Source organism: Thalassophryne amazonica, chromosome 3 (genome assembly GCF_902500255.1).
Source record: "Thalassophryne amazonica chromosome 3, fThaAma1.1, whole genome shotgun sequence".
NCBI classification, from domain to species: domain Eukaryota; kingdom Metazoa; phylum Chordata; class Actinopteri; order Batrachoidiformes; family Batrachoididae; genus Thalassophryne; species Thalassophryne amazonica.
In genome coordinates this window covers 23,446,894-23,464,528 of record NC_047105.1, presented here as the reverse complement: position 1 = coordinate 23,464,528, position 17,635 = coordinate 23,446,894, and the positions used below count along the sequence as shown (strand labels likewise).

The window sequence follows — 17,635 nt, the reverse complement described above, 5'->3', positions numbered from 1 at the left end:
TGCTGTTTGACATGTAAACTGTGAGGACACACATTCAAATTTCTACACGAGCATGAAGCTATTAAAGAGCCGGAAGCAGATTTTCCCCATCAGAGAATAGAGTCCAGTACACTGATTAATGATGAATACACCAATTACCGCTTTTATAATTACTTTACTCTTCAGCATTTGACTTCCTCAGATCACAGTGGATTTGTGTTAACACTTGAAAATAAAATGAGTTACTCAGGCTTTAATGATATGTATCTCACGGAGTGGCGAATACTGACGAACATAGAAAATTTTGGATTTCATCAGGGTTCATAAAAGGTTGCCACGCGGTTTGTAAACAGTATTTAGGGTCGCAAACAGTTTTTCTTGTTGCAAATAAATTTTGAACAAGTTTGCGACAAGAAACTGTTTTCTTGCAGCACGTTGGGTTTCTTCCACGTTGGGTTCTTCCATAAATTAATTTCCATGGTGTGGAAATCCATCTTTTAGATTTTCCATATTGCTTCTAAAGACACGTCTTCTGAGCTCCGTCTTCCACAGCGGTCAGGAGAAATCTGAACGCTGGGGAGGGTTTGATTCTCCTGACACTCACCTGGTATTTTACCAGGAGTTGGCAAAATATCCCAAATATTTTGAAACGGTGGCAAAAGAGTATAAAATAGTTGCTAATCATTGCAAACACTGTTGCTAACATTCACCATCTGTCTTTCCTAAACCTTCACACAAATGTTCTTAAAGCCGTGGTCACAACCTGACGTACTTGCACGTGCGTGCAGTCTACTGGCAAAAATGTGGGCTAAATTTGGAGATCCGTACGTCGTAAGTACTGCCTCAGTACAAATTTAGGAGCACGCAGACACACGCAGACATGCTGTAGAGGTTTTAGTGCATGCAGAACTTTCGCTGCGGTCAGGCTGCGGATTCACCAGCAGTGCAGATGACGCACGTTGTGAGTACTACCTCAGTACGGATTCAAAGCAGCACATTTTCATTCAATTACTATTGAATTAACCAAATCCGTACTGCCTACGTACGGATTTGGAGGCCGACAGACTTGCATGCACAACGCAGCTTCTCACTTGAACTTGGACTTTATTTCCAAACGTCAGCAACACACTCCACAGCTTCAGTCTGATAACTAGTTTTAACTTTTCGAGGCAAGTAAGCACTCGTACAACTGACCGCTGCAGGCTGGACATGCTCATGCATCACCGACGCCGAAAAACACCTGCCGCTCCAGTCCCGCTCATAAAAAAGAAAAGCGACCCCAAACACACACACACTGCTTTATTGTCAACTCTCTTTATCGTTACACTCCTAGAGACGTGTGTTGAACATACTCCCTCCCTCCTCTTGCTACTGCCGCCATACGTTTTCACAAAAACGTAGTGGCCGTGGCATCCGCAGAAAACGTACGGCGAAAAAAAAAACGCACGGTGGGTTGTGACCGGGGCTTAACTGCCGCTAAGCATCACTAAATGTCACTGATGAAATGTCACTAAATATCACCGATCAACGTTCCTCAGAAAAGTTGGCGAATTCAACAATTGCAATGATCATCAGCATTCACTGCTCTGTGAGATGCCAGTGTTAGGTATTAAAACACACTTTTTCTTCAATGTCAGATAAAGAGATGTCTCTAAAACAACATGGATGATGCAATATGGAGTTAATTGAGGCAAATTACCTACTTGTGGAACCAGGGCTTTCTTGCATTTAACAGCTGGGGGGAGGGGAGTACAGAATTAAGTCAATGCATTTGCACAAGTGAGATTCTTCCTTATGGCCCAGTCACACAGCACTTAATGAAGGGCAACAAAGCCCTAACGAAACAAGAAAGCTGGACTTTCGTTGGCATCATTTAACCTTTGTTCAGCTTCGTTTCTGCAGCTGGCATTTCATCAGGATTTTTAAACTGTCGAAAAATTTGAATGAAGGGAAATGAAAACCCCAATTCGTCCGTGTTTCGTTTTGCTGTCGTTCTTGACGTTTTTTAATTGTTTGCTTAGTTTTTGAAACATTAGTGTTTTGTTTGACTTTGTTTGACCAGCTAAATGTTTTCACACAGTGCAGAAGCTGGTTTGTGAGCGCTGGTGCTGACGCTGCGTTCATGTACCACTGGAAATTACAGGGCAAACTCAGCCTGTTTGCTTTGATTTTTTTTTTATCTGGGTGGGGGGTCAGCTGCAATGGGCTCAGGCACCTTATATAGGGAAGAATTAATCTTTTGTGTGGATGCAATTAATTATTTTGCCACAAGCAACTGCTGAATTTGAAACAAAAAAGTTGTGTAATTTCAGATGGTGCTTGAATGCAGCATCAGCAGCAGTCATCGCCTCCTGCGTGTGCTTATTATTTTTTATTAAATATCACAATATGAGTGTAGGAATGACAATCCAGCCCTTCTGTACATGTGGCAACAGGTAGATGATTCAAATGATTATGTAAAGAGCTGTTCTGGAAGGCAGAATTCACATTGTGGATCAGCTGCAGCTGGTGGGAATAACCGCACATGTGGAGTCAATGCGCGGCGTTCACACAGACTGATCAATTTACTGCTCTGATATATTCAATCATCTTTATACTTATTCTTTACTTTATATTTATTCCCTGTTTTGACAGTTTTCTGTTATAAATCAATATATATAGCTTAGTAACGTAATACAGTGATACAGCAGTCACCATGGCACATCAGTTTTTTTTAGTTTTTTTTGTTTTTAATTGGAGCAAGATGTAGCTCCCAGCATGTCGACAGACAGTGTGGATTCTGATGATGAAGGATATGATCTCTCTTTTGTTCTGGATGAGGAAACAGGGCAGGTGGGTCCACCGTTGTGCACACAGATCTCCACAGCTTCTGTCTGCGGTTTCTCCAGGACTCAGGCGCTATGAGTTCCATCCCAGCACAGAGTCCTGGAACTCAGAGATGCAGACACACACTGCTTCAGTTGTGGCTCCAGGTGCATTTCGTTTAAAGTGTCGAGATCGTTAGCTTCGGTTTTGTTAAGTTCCTCTTTCATCCCTTTTGCGCTCTTGATTTGTAGGCTATTCGGTGATAAAGCTCTTTCATTCATCTTTTCGCAACGAATTGTGACTTTTTTACTTTTTTACCTTTGTTCAGGAATCGTGTGCCGTGTGACTGGGCCATTAGAAACCACTTAGAAACTTATAGAAGACTATAAGACGCTCACAACCTCTGCTGCAATTTCAAAGAGTATAAATGTAGGAATGTACAGAACTGCCAAATAACTCCATATTATACAGCCAGACGATGCCCTGGCTGAAAAATACCATTTAAAAAGGATTGAATATCTGGCAACTTGCTCCCGGACGGACTGCTGGCTTGAATGACGCTCTTGTAATCAGTACAAGGTTGTAATCATTTCTTCTATTTCTGTTTAATACTCCTTTTAGTTTTTATGTGCATCTATTTAGCTAATTTTCTCCTGTGTGAATCTTAGGAGTGGTTATCGTTTTCATTAGCAGTTAGCTTGCCCTAGCTCGGCTACAGGCTTGGATTTTCTGGTGCACAAAGTATATTACTTTTCATTCTACATTAACCTTGCACAATGCTGACAGATAGGGTGGCTCTTTTAGAGAGCCATGTCCATAAGCTAGAGCAGTTTCTTAGTTTAGTGGACTTAGATATTACAGGCACTCCAGATGAGGTTAGTGTTGGGCCGGCTAGCATGCCCGTTAGCAATAGCCTAGAACTGGACTGTGGTTAGGCGGAGGAAGTGACATAGGGCTTGGTGCCCGGTTGTGGTACCTGGATCACACTCACCACTGTGAACATTGAACTGATTTTCTGCCTTGGATATATGCCTGTTGTTAGTCCTTTGAGCCCACAGGTGACTTCCACCTTTATCTCCAGGCTGAAACACCGGACGTGAGTGATAGAAGATTCCATCACCCGCAAAATCAGGTTACAGATGCAGGCTGACGTTAAATGTATTCCTGGAGCCAGAGCTCCCGACATTGTTTCCCATCTTAGGATGCTGATGTTACGAAAAGACAGACAGACAAAGGAACATGACACTAGATATAGCCACTTATGGTGGGGTGGGTGTTTTTTTCCCAGCAGGTCACTGGGTCATCCCAGTCAGTGAGTGGATGTGGTTTAATGCCGGACCTTACTTTGGGTCAGTCACATGGACTTGGACCAGGTGCACAAACTGGGAAATCCAGGTCTGCACTCCACTCAAAACCCACCCACATATGTGACGACAGTGAAGAATCGCTACAATTTGTCAATCTTTTTGATAAAATAGAAAATCTCTCAGGCTTTTCCCCCCTGATTTTTGTTTCAGTGCTACAGTGGAAATCTTTTGTTTCGACTGTGTGTGGATTTATTTTCACTCCTGACGCCTCTCTCCCTCCCTCCCTTACTGACTCCTCTATCTCTCCCTCCAGCTGAAGTGAGTAATCACACCTTCGCATCCCACCGGAACAAACAAGCAGACTCCATGTACAATGTCTCCTAACAGCAGAAATACCATGCAAGGAAATTTGTGATAATCATGGTAATCGAAGACGTTATTCCATCTCACTCAACTTGAAATCTCAATATTGCCTCCTGAATAAATAAACCAAAACATGCAGTCAACAAACTATTTTGTGTAAAACCACCAGAGCAAAGCACAAAGGCAAACACGTACTGGTAAGTGAGTCATGGATCCAGAATCCTCCAGACTGCTCGACTGGACTTTTAACCCCAGTTAGAGGAACTTAATATGACCATCTTAATCACACTTGTGAATCACTCTGACAACCAATAAACCAGACCCACAGTAATACCTCCACTCCACACAACTACCAGAACATAAAACCACTTTTGTTGGTTTTCAAGCGGTGGCTCAGGGGCCTACGGTGGCTCTCCTGAGGGCAACACATTGTCACAGCTTGGAATTGATATATGAAAGGATTTTATTCATTCTGACAGGTCTGATATCTAATGGGACCTTTACAACTCCTGTGTTCCATTAGAGACATCCAGTTCCATTTTCATACCTAACAAATGAGAAAATTCAAGTTTGCAGATTCATTTATTTCCAAACGCTGTGCCACAGATGACAAAAACCCAGATTCACTCAATTTCCACAAGTGGTGAATTATATGAATGTTATAAAATGCTACACTGAGTAGAAAAGGTTCACATGAGCTGCAGTGTGTGTGGTGATGAGGAATGAGAATAAGATCTGGGGTCCCGTAACTAGATTGGAATAAGGCCAAGGTGTGCTGTGGCGTGCACACACGGTGGATTGGATGCTTGTTTGCAAGCAAAATTCAAGAATTCAAGAGTGTAAAACATCAAGACCAGGTCAGGTAGCATGCGGTGTGTCGCGACATCCACCATATCATGGAATCACCTCAAGTACTGGATGGCAACCACTAAGGCAGAGAACTTGTTCATCCCCAACTCTTGAAAGTAGCTGTCTATCTCCCCCAGCCAGGTGCACTGTAGGCATGTCATTGGCTTTCTCCAGCTGCTGTGGACCTCATCACTAAAAAACTGAGACATGTTCATGCTGGATTATGCACACAACATGGCCAAAAGGTCACAGCCAATGCTCCCTCACAATGCAGCTGATACAGCTCATCTTATCATCTTATTGTCCCTAAGAAATCCCTCATTTGACACAAAGTCATTACAGGAGTACCCAAGCATCCTCCAATAAGACACAGTATCAAAGACATCCAGACATTGCTTTTTGAACATTGGTTAACGTCCAGGCCTCTCAACCATACAGTAAGATAAGTAGCAACCAGAACCCTAAAGACAAAGGCAAAGATATCAGCACCACCAAACGCTGCTGTTGAGCAACCTCATGACTCCATTAGGTATCTCCCAATCTCAAAGACAGAGGACTCATGAGTGTCAAGACCCAAAAGCGAAGGATAAAAGCTTCTTTCAAAAAATGTTGGGCTCCATCTTTTTATTTGGCCTCACCCCAAAGAAGAAACAATAGTCCAGGCTATTGCTGCCATCCTGAGATGACAACCACACATTGTGTTGTCCACAGCATACTGAGGCTGGACTACAAGGTGTTATTTTGTCCCCTTATGCAAGCCTGCTTGCCCCATGGACTATTTCTTCGTATACCATCCCTAACTTCACAATAATAACAAACAAGGTTGAGGCATCTCAATTAGATGTGAGGAAATCTGACGTCTCCAAATCTGAGGGGATCTGAACAACACCTTTGATCCATTAGCAAACATCCTGCTTCATTTTCATACCTGTCAAATCGACTGCAGTGTTGGTGAAAACAACTAAATCCACCAGGAAAAACACGGAGCCTCTGCACTGCGTCTACACCGCTCCGCTATTCTGACACACTGCCATCGATGTGTTAGCTCACAAAGATGTATTATGTATTACAAGACCAACTCATTCCTCTGTGGCCTGAACAAGACCCTGATTCCAGGTCAGCTGAGACAGCAGGTGGTTTGACTTAGAAGTACACACTTCTGAGAATACATCTCTGTACTTCCTTTATTGTGAGATATAACAAAGTGACATGTTGGAAAATGACAGTGAGAGAGCAAGAGAACCCCTTTACACAATATGTCTCACTGGCGCTGTCCATGGTGCTGAAGCACTGCTGCCTTTGAGTGGCAGCAGAGATAATTTGTAGAGACTTTTACCCATTTTTAAATGAGGGCTGTCTGAATTTCCTCTGAATTGCATTAATGCAGGTCTTAACAAAGAGGCTCAACATTGGCTCAAAATGATGATATCCCGTAAGGAGCTGCTACTCTACTGTGCTCTCTGTGTTTCTCGCTATGCACAACAACAGACACATTAAACACGCATAGACAAATACAGCTTAATTTTCTATTTTTTAAATCTCTCCCATAAGTTGTGGACTGTATGGGTTAGTGATTAACCTGGATCAAAGCTAAGATTCAGACTTTCAATGACTTCCTGGACTGGATCACTGGAAGTGTATCTGTATGTGGCAGAGTGACTAACGTGTACAGATGTTCGCTTATCTGGTCAATAATGTTCATCTGTTGTAGTTGGAGTAGTGAGAGACCCAAATATTTATCCTCTATGAGGTCACTGATGTCACAGTGTCGTCATGACAGTCGCCTACAGTTGGTCACTGTAGGCCACTTGAGCTCAGGTTGAAGTTGGTCTTGTCTCTGGGTCCTTGGCCTTTACAGTTGAAAGACACCTGGGAAGAGCTTACGGTATCAAGAGGTTGTTGGACAAAGGTGTTTGGTGATGCCAAAATCCTGGAACGAGAACGAAGATCTTAAGTCTTTAGGGCCTATTCTGCCTATGGCGGATGCAGAAACACTGATTTATGCCTTTGTTTCATTAAGAATTGATTATTGCAATGCATTATTCTCTGTCTTGTCACACACTAACATCAGAGATTTCTAAATATTACACCACTTTTGGCCTCCCAACATCAACATCCTGAACATTTGGGGTCAGACTATAAGGACTTGTTATTAATAAATAAATTCTACATGGAACGTGTTGCCCTCTGGGTGTAGGCTCTTTTGTCATTATTTCTTTAATCATATATTATTATTTGTTTGTTCAGGGATGGTGCCCAAACAGTTAAGTGAGTTTGTTTCCAGTACAGAAGATTCCCGGTTCAAGCCCACTCCTCCTTGCCCATTCTCCTTGTAATATGGAGCTGCATCACTTCCACCACACCACAGAACCGCTTTGGACTTACAACTGAGTTTATAGTCTGAAATAACACACTGGGACGATGACAACTGCTAGAAATAATATGAGACAGATATTGTGCTTTTGCCTCCTTCACAGCCTTCTGATAGTCGTCAGACTGTCCCTCAGAAAACCCAGAGACACCTGTAGTTTAACCTTTTTCCATTTTCTCTCCGCCTGTCTGCAGCGTTGCCTGAGGGCACGGGTTGTGGCATTTAACCAGGGGTCGGATTTTGATTTCCTGGATTTGCAGCGCATCGGTGCAACAGAGTCCAAAATTACTGTGCATGTAGAGTGGAAAGAAGAGAGGACGTTATCTGGGAGTAATGGAGAAACCAGTCCATTTATGGCATAAAACTGAGAGTCCATGAAGGCAGCAGCAAAGTCCCCCGCTGTCGAGGGGGTGACCAAATGGCGGCGAGAGACAGGAACAAGTGGCTTACTAGCAGATGGAGGAGCAATAAATTCAAAAATAACAGGAAAGTGATCTGAAATAACAATGTCTGATATGTCCTTAAGTGAAACTGAGAGCCCAAAAGAAATAACCAGGTCCAAGGTGTGTCCAAGATTATGTGTTGGTCCATCCACAACTTGTGTTAGACCAAAAGAGTTCAGGAGGCTTTTAAAATCAGCCAGCTGATTAGAAGGACAACAGATATGAATATTAAAATCACCACAGACCAAAAATTTATCATTTTGGGATAAAATCTGCCAGAAACTCAGAAAACTCCTGAATAAAATCCTTATTAAATTTTGGTGGACGATAAACAACAGCACAGAGCAGAGGACAGTCGAACTCCATCACAAACAACTGAAGTTCAAAAGTGTAGAAGGCACTAGAAGATAAAAATCGGCATTTAAAGCTGTCTTTAAAAACCGTGGCCACACCACCGCCTCGACCTGATGCTCGCGGGGAGCTGAAAAATGAGCAGCCGGGGGGGGAGGAGCTCAGAAAAGGCGCTATTTTCACCTGGTTTCAACCAGGTCTCCGTTAACAGGAGAAAGTCCAGATCACGACTGGAGAAAAAGTCATTCAAAATGAGAGTCTTACTTGTAAGTGACCTTGTGTTGATGAGCGCCACACGGACTGAGCGCACGTCAGTCTGCTGGGAGACACGACTGCAGCTCCTCACAGGATGGCGACGCGGAAGTGGAGACCCGGCACCCCGGACAACCGGCCGGAGCCACCGATAGCGAAAAGTCAGGGAACGCCGCGCGTCGTAGCCGTCATATGGTGTGAAGAATCTGGCTATGAATTGTCGTGGAGCATGTTTGCAGGAAACAGCCAGGCACACTATGCGCCGAACACGGACTCCTCCTCTCTTCCCGCGTCCTCTGCGGCGCAGACACCGAGGCAACACGCCAAGCGGCCGGCGTAGAAAGTCCGGTACGGATGCTAAGACAGGCAGCGGGGGCAGCCGCGTCCCTGGCCGTCCGCCCGAGCCAGGAACAGCGAAATTCTCCAGCGAAGCCCGAACGCTGATAAGAGTCTGGCGATCATACACCAGGAGCGGTGACACATTCCACGCAACAAAGTGCAAGAACAATAAAAACGACACTAAAAGAAGCGAGTGCCGACGGCAGGCCACATACAACGGCGCCATCTTGACACCTTGATGTCGCACATTTTGCACCATTGCGCACAGCAAAAAGCACGTCCGTGTTGGAAACCATTCGGAAGATTCAGACGGATTTCGGTGGCTTTTCAGTCGAGTGAGTATCCAAGAAATTGTGTAACAGCTGGGCATGTCACAACTTGTCCTGTGAGACAACCAACGTGCTTTTTGTTGCCATCCTGGAGCTGATCAATGGGTGAGCCTTTGCCATTCTGGTTATTCTTCTATCCATTTTGATGGTTGTTTTCCGTTTTCTTCCATGCATCTCTGTTTTTTTTTTTTTGTCCATTTTAAAGCACTGGAGATCATTGTAGATGAACAGCCTATAATTTTTTGCACCTGCGTATAAGTTTTCCCTTCTCCTATCAAATTTTATTCAAACTACGCTGTTCTTCTGAACAATGTCTTGAACATCCCATTTTCCCCAGGCTTTCAAAGAGAAAAGCATGTTCAACAGGTGCTGGCTTCATCCTTAAATAGGGGACACCTGATTTACACCTGTTTGTTCCACAAAATTGATGAACTCACTGACTGAATGCCACACTACTATTATTGTGAACACCCCCTTTTCTACTTTTTTTTTTACTAATAGCCCAATTTCATAGCCTTAAGAGTGTGCATATCATGAATGCTTGGTCTTGTTGGATTTGTGAGAATCTACTGAATCTACTGGTACCTTGTTTCCCAGGTAACAATATGAAATATACTCAAAACCTGGATTAATCTTTTTACTCACATAGCACTACTATTATTCTGAACACTACTGTATGTGAAATGTGACCTTGTCCTTGGCCTTCTCCAGTCACTGGGGTCCTCAACATTAAGATGTGTACCGGGATGTGCACTTGATCATACAGAGAAATGTGCAACATGGCCACAGTGTCAAAGCTGATGCTCCCTCACAATGCAAGTGCTACTTACTATCCATTCAAGTGGTACCCAAGGAGGGTCCGAAAGGACATGGTACCAAAGACATCCAGTAGTTGCCTTCAGCCACTGGTTAGTGTCCAAGTCTTATAACCATACAGTCAAACAGGAAACACCAAAACCCTAAAGACTTGGACCTTCATTCTCCTTTAAAGATATCAGCATTGCCAAAACTCCATAAGCTCTTAACAGGCATCTCTCAACCTCTGAGGACCCCGATAAATGAATACCACTGCCAAGATAAGTGAATGTCTCTACAACGTCAACAGTTTCACCCACCACATACAGATACACTTCTGATGGCTGAGTCCAGGATGTCAGTCAAAGCCTGGGTCTCAGTCTTGATCCAGGACAATCTCAAACCCAGACACACTGATTCCTCACTCAGTTTCTGAGTCACTGTCACTGGTTTATAGTTTATAAAGTCACTGAATATTTACTGGACAGAAAAAATAACTTCATTATAACTGATCAGTTCTGTTTGGTTTAGTGTTTTAGGATATGCCACATCACATGTGGTTGTATTATTGTTGATGGGATGGAGGCAGGGTTTGACTCCTCGTGGCTGATTTGCTAGTTTCACTATGACTGGAACAATGTGTTGCTGCCAGCATGCTAAAGTTAGCATCAGCATGATGTAGGCAAAAATGCAAAACCTGTGCAGATTTACAGTAAAACAAGTGGTAAAATTATAGATTTACTCCTTCAAGTTTATCTTAATTGTTCAAAGTATCACCACTGCTAACTACGATAACTTCACCAACTCAGTTAGTAGAGCTGTTTCCACAGAGATAAAGGAACCGGCATCTGTTCTATGTCTCTTGCTGGAATCAACAACTAATAGTTCTAAAGGACAGTACAACATATGGTGGACACTTATGACTTTAAGCCCAACGTCTGGCACCATTAGCACCGCGATGCTGTGTGAAGCCACCAGCTATTCCAATCTGTCAAAAAACTTCATCAAAGTAAACTCATTCCAGCAGGAGTTTGGCACCATGTGTAGTGTGCAATGTGTGTTGTTCATGTGAGCGTGAATGCCTGTGTGAATCCATCCTAATCCTTCCCTGACCTTGTATTAAAATCTGCCTAGTGATAGGGAGGACACACAAATGCAACACACATGATGCCAGAGGCAGGACAGGATGCAGTCGTAGGGACGCCAGCCTGCCACACGTCACACTGTGATGGGTTCAAGGACTGGACAGGGAAAGGACAGTTATCTCACTGACCGGAAAAAATATCTACACCGTTCCCTATAAAGACAGGGATTACACTCATCACACCAGAAAAACAAGGGAGAAAAACAAACAAAAACAAAACAAAAAAAACCCCAATCAAAAACATGTTGCAACCCACATTCTGAAATAAACACACATCAGATTTAAATGTGACATTTAAATCAAAATACAAAAAAAAAAAAAAGAAAAACAGATTCCACCCCCAATTTGGTTTTGCATCGTTCCACTGTTTCCACTTCATGATTTCCTAGAAATTAAACAAGAGTCATTGGGAGATGATATATCCCCTGGTTCCCACAAATCAACAATACAAAGTGTCAGGGGATCACCCAGCTACACCCTTATGTTAAATATGAATGAAATTGGTCAGCTGGTTCTTGAGATATCGCACTAACAAGCAAAAACTGATGGACAGATGGATGGACAGACAGACATGCTGATCACTAAGTGGGGTGTTATTGCTGGTGCTCTTACGCAATACTGTTGGTTTATAACACATACATTCATTTTCTTAACCCACTATTTCCACTTAGGTGGGGCTGGAGCACAATCACACTTCACTGAACCTGCATGTCTTTGGGAGTGGGAGGAAGCCAGAGCACTCGTAGGGAACTCATGCAAACATGGGGAGAACATGCAAACTCCATATAAGAAGAACCAGATGGGAAGCAAACCCAGGACCTTCTCACTATGAGGCAACAGCAGTAACCATTAAGCCACTATTCATTAAGGTACAATTAACAGAAGTTTCTACAAGGACATTATGACATATCAATCACAAACAGACAACACTGCCATGATGTTGTAACAGAATACAATAAACAAACATTTGATACATATGTAGAAACGCCAAAGGACACAAATAACACAGAGGGACACAGGACCAGGAGGCTACAAGATTACGAGAGTTTAGACTTTCTGTTACAAAAAATATAATATGAATGTACGGGTTGAGAGCAGCTCACTGAGCATTTTGTGAACCGGTACGTGCAGATGACCCCCCCCTTAGTCATCCACTCAACCGGCGCTAGGAAAACCTCCAGCTGAAAGAAGACCACGAGCCGTTTGTCAGTCTGTGGTGTGCTGGTTAGTGGAATTGTCTGTTTTCTCCCCAAGTAGTTATGCTTGCATCCACAACAATCAAATAATTAAACCAGAAGGCCCTCAGAGAGTCAAACACACATTTCTTTCTTTGTGTTTCAGTGAACTCATAATCTCTGCTTTGATGTGGCCACATTTGTTTCTATGTGGCCAATTCTGCTAAAAAAATGATGCACTTCATCCTTACCTAACACGCAACCCTTCAACCACGATGGCTCCAAACTGAGTTAAATAATTAAGACCTTGAGTTTAACCTTTCAAGGTCAACCAAGGTAAAAGGTCATGTGACCAGTAGAAAGACGCTATAAGACTTACAGCTGCGATGCTACGTGTGCTGTGATTGGCTGATTACTGGTCTGATATTTTCCCATATCAGACCGGTTACCATGGCAATCGGTCCAGCATGGGTATCTCATTTGTCACAAAACAGAAAGCTAAAAACATGATTATAAAAACCAAGTCGGATATGAACATACTCTATAAATATCTAAACAGCATATGAAAACACATACAGATTGAAAGCTTACCAGCTAATGACCGGATCATCTGTTAGCAAGTTCTTGATGGAGGTGAAGCTAACAGGTCTGACTACGAGCCGTCAGCAGCTTTCATATTCAGGCGATACGTTAAGTTTGCATATACGTTATACGTTAAGTGGACATATATAATAGCCATATAATAAAGGGATTATTAACCTTGCTTGCTCACCTAATCCTTTAATAGTGTTTAATAGTAACCCTAGGCGCACCTGCACTGGTCATTCTAAATATCAGTATATAAACACTGGACCAGAATTTTGACATTTGCCTGTAAAAAATAAAAATAAATATTTCATATCTCATTAATATCAAATAACCTTGATATTTCATCAAGTTTGGTCCAAATCAGCTGTTGTGGATGGACACAAAGGACCAAAAACAACCCCCCTCCCACCCCCATGCTACTGACAAGTGACTTCACATCTTTAAAACATTCCAGTAATTCAAAATGAAGACAATTGATTGGTTTTCGGGAAATAAAAATGCTGCAGTGCACCTCACACCTGTCCCTGAACCTAAAAGGCTCAAACCAGATCCCACCTCACTAGCAGAGGAACCCGGTCCATCACCTGCCAACGACTGCTCGCGTATGTGGCGAACGCTTCACTGCTTCTTGATGCCAATGACTGCCATAATTACATCGTTGTAGGGAAATAAAACTCAAAACATTTTTGCGCACAGCATCTTTACTCTATTTACAGTCATTTACATAATAAGAAATTACCAACATGAATGGGAAATGACAAAAATTATTCTTAACATGTATTACTGTGGCACCAAATGACTCATTGAAAAACCTCTGTACGGGCCAAAATTTGTGCCAGTACACATAAATGAAAAAGTTAGCCTCATGAGGGCAACCAGAAAAAGGAGTTAGTCTGGAGCCCTGTAGGTGTAAAATGAGATGCTTCAAAAGCTGATAGTTATAACCTGATAAAAATACATATTGATACGTATCATGCTCAATGATGCAGTCAAATAAAAAAACAAACACAACAACAACAACACAAAAAGATACCCCCTTTTGGAATGTTTCTATTAATGCAATAACAAGCCAGCAGCAGCTTCATCGCTACGGCAACAGCACGGGTGAGTCACCACTGCAAGTATGCGAGGGTTATTAAAGCCTACAGATCCATGTCTGCCTGGACACATACACAAAACAACACACGTGCACATCCATGCACACAGACGCTGTCACTGGAAAACTTGCTGGAACACTGAAAGACTGTAGCTACTTGCAGGTGTGACGGGATGATCAATCCTCGCCCCCCCCCAACGCGCTTTCACGTTGTGACTGCTGAGCAGCAAACCAGCAGATGAGAGGAAAATCACAGCCTGTCAGAGCGGCTGAGATCCTACAGAATGTACGTCTCTCCGTCTATGTCTTATCGTGTCTCTCCATCATCCTCTGACCCGCTCGCAGTCTCCATCTTTCTCATATATCTCACTTCTCCCTCTCAGCCTCTCTCCATCTCAGCCACCCACGGGCCAGTTTGCACCAAAACAAAGTGCGTTTCCTCTCTCCGCTTTGGCAGTGTTGGAGTGAAATTCTGCGATGATCTGCTTTAACATTTTTGCAACTCTTTCTTATCCAAGTTAGTAATATAGAGGAAAAACAACATTCTTTCAAGAAAAAGAACAACAGACCATGATCACTTAATGACTGTAAACTACTTTTCTTAATGACAGTGTCGGTGTCATTTCTCGCCTTCCTCCTGCTCTTAATTTGCTTCATGGTTAAGTGATTTTAGGTGAAATGGAGAGCAATGCGGGTACACTGATCCTAATTTTCAGCACGGTGCACCATGTAGCCATCACATTCACATGCTGTGATACTGTCACAAACAAGTTGTGACTTGTTTTGAAAGTGTTCATCTCTCGACATTACTGCGTACAGGCCGATTAAAAGGTGTTTTTGCATTGAATATATTATGTTGTTATTTTCAATATGTGCAGTCAACACGGTCAAATGCAAATTTCCACCACTAAGACTTGTGTTGTTGCTGAAACACGAAAAATAACGCAATGCTAAAATACCCTTGGCTTATATGAAGTGAAACATGATCCAGATCACCTCCAAAATGAATGGACTTTTCTATGGCCTATTATCTATCTGTAGTGAAAATTTCAACAAAATCCGTGCAGTAGTTTTGACGTCATCCTGTTAATAGACAGACAGACAAATAAATAAATGCCAATTATTTTATTACATCCTTGGCACATGTAATGAAATTATACATTTATTGTTATTTACATTAATTATTAAGATCCTGTTGTCTTATGTACAATATGTACATGTTCAATCAAGCTCCTGTATTTTGTCACATGATAATTTCACAAGGACCACAATAGAAAAAAAAAGTGTTTATGCTTTATTGTCTTATCAGTGTATCATTGACACATTCACCTCTGTGTGTTCATACTGATGTTGCAGAATAAGCTCAGTCAATCAATCTTAAACAATATTTTTTTTATTTATGTGTGCATGTGCGCATTACATGAGCTTTTGACAAGAGCAGAAGTTAGCTTTGACCACATGAGCCAGCCTGACTGGAAAATCACAAAGGGCCCTTGGGCAAGGTCCTTAATCCCCTAGTTGCTCCCAGTGTGTGTAGTGAGTACCTTGTATGGCAGCACCCTCACATCAGGGTGAATGTGAACCATTATTGTAAAGTGCTTTGAGCATCTGATGCAGATGGAAAAACGCTATATAAATGCAGCCCATTTACCATTTACGTGTGATGTGTGTGTGTCTGGGCCCGGTTTCCCGAAGCAGTCAAATCTTTTAGTCTACTAAGCTTACTTAGTCCACTAAGGTTAGTCGCCAACATTATCCGTCTAATCTCCGTTTCACATCGATGACTAAACTTGTAGATTAGCCATCTTATATTAGTCGATTTTCATGGTCATAGTGGCCTCATGAGTACCGTTGCCAAGAAACATCTCCAATATGCAACAGTTTTGTTTACTTCTGGGTTGGTCAGTCTGCTACAAACATGACCGCCCGCCGCAGCAGAGCAGAAATGCTCCCAGCTTCTCCATCCGTAAACATTTCAAAAATGGATTATTCCAGTCCCGGAATATCCGCTCCCGCCACAAGCCACTCCTTCCTTCCTCTTCCATCAAGTGGTGGTACATGATAGCTGCCTTTTTTGACTAGGGTTGCCACCCAAATACAGAATTGACCATTATTTGACAATTAATTGTTGCATCCCATATTGAACCATATTGAATCCATATTGTTTTATTGTTCCGTATTTTCATAAATGTCCCACACACACTCATCAAAACTGAATAATGAACAAAATAAAACACAGGAAATATTAAGGGCAGCCAATCTCCACTCTGTACATTGTGTCGGGTCCCGTAGGAAGGACTCGACGCGAGGTACAGCGGACAGACCTCAGACTTTCACGTCTGCATCTCCGTGTGCCTACCTTTCTGGTCCTGTCACGGGTTGCCTGGTTTCCTGGCATGTCTACACCTGAAACTTCACCACATCCAAAGAAGCAAAACATTTGCAAACGTGAGTGGGAAGAGTCAAACCCCTGGCTTGAAAGCATTAGTGGCAATGGGTACAAGGCAAACAAGTATTTTTATTTTTTATTTCCTCTTAAAGTGAAAATGTCCTAACTTTAAAAAATTAAAATTATTGGTCTGTTTTCCTTAATATTTATGTTTATTAGTGCACACATCAGTGATGGTTTTGTGTTAATAAATCACTTAAAGCTGTAAGTATGAATAAATGTTTTTTTCAAAATTAATATACCACTCCATAGGTGGCAGTAGAGGCCCTGACTAAAATAAGAATTAGCCTCCTTTGTACCAGACTAAAAACTTCAGTTGACTAATGCAAAACTTTAGCCGGCTAAGTGCTTTGTGCAATGACTTTGTGCAAACAAATTAGTTAACTAAGTGAGTTTAGCTGACTAAACATTAGACTGCTTTATGAAACTGGTGTCGCAGACCGAATGAGCCCTTCCTAAAAATTGCTATGACACATGCGCAGTGAAGGCAGGGCGCTCCGATTTTTAGGGGGGACCGTTCGGTTGGCGACACCAGGCCCAGAGGCGTTATCAGGTTACAAAAATGGCGTTTTCACTTTTAGACGTATTTGTCGCTAGCTTTTACATAACATGAGAAAAACTGTCATGATCTGGCCCTTTAGGGCCTGTTGGTATAGCTCTGGAACCATTTCCTCTTCCATACTCTGAGCCTTCTGTGTTTTTTTTCATGTCATGTCATGTTTTCATGGTCATGCTTCGGTTCTAATTGGTTTTGTTTCATTTACTCTCTGTGTATCATTTGCTTGCCACATTTATAGTTTTGCTTTACTGTTTGTTTTGCTTTCACTCTTGGTCCCTTTAGTTGCTTTAGTCTTAGTTTTGTTCTATTTATTACATTTATTGTTTTATGCTTTAGTCACAGGTTTTGGTTGTTATTTATCCTCTAGTCTTTCTTATCAGATTAAGTTCCGTTTGTTATTTATTGCACTATTCTATAACCTCTGGTTTTGTTTGCTTATCA

General features: G+C 42.2%; 1 protein-coding gene across 1 annotated transcript in view; it reads right to left on the bottom strand.

Moving 5' to 3' along the window:
- The window catches only part of LOC117506417 (dedicator of cytokinesis protein 3-like), a 544,822-nt gene that overhangs the window by 217,030 nt on the left and 310,157 nt on the right, over positions 1–17,635 (bottom strand). The gene's annotated exons all lie outside the window — the stretch shown is intronic.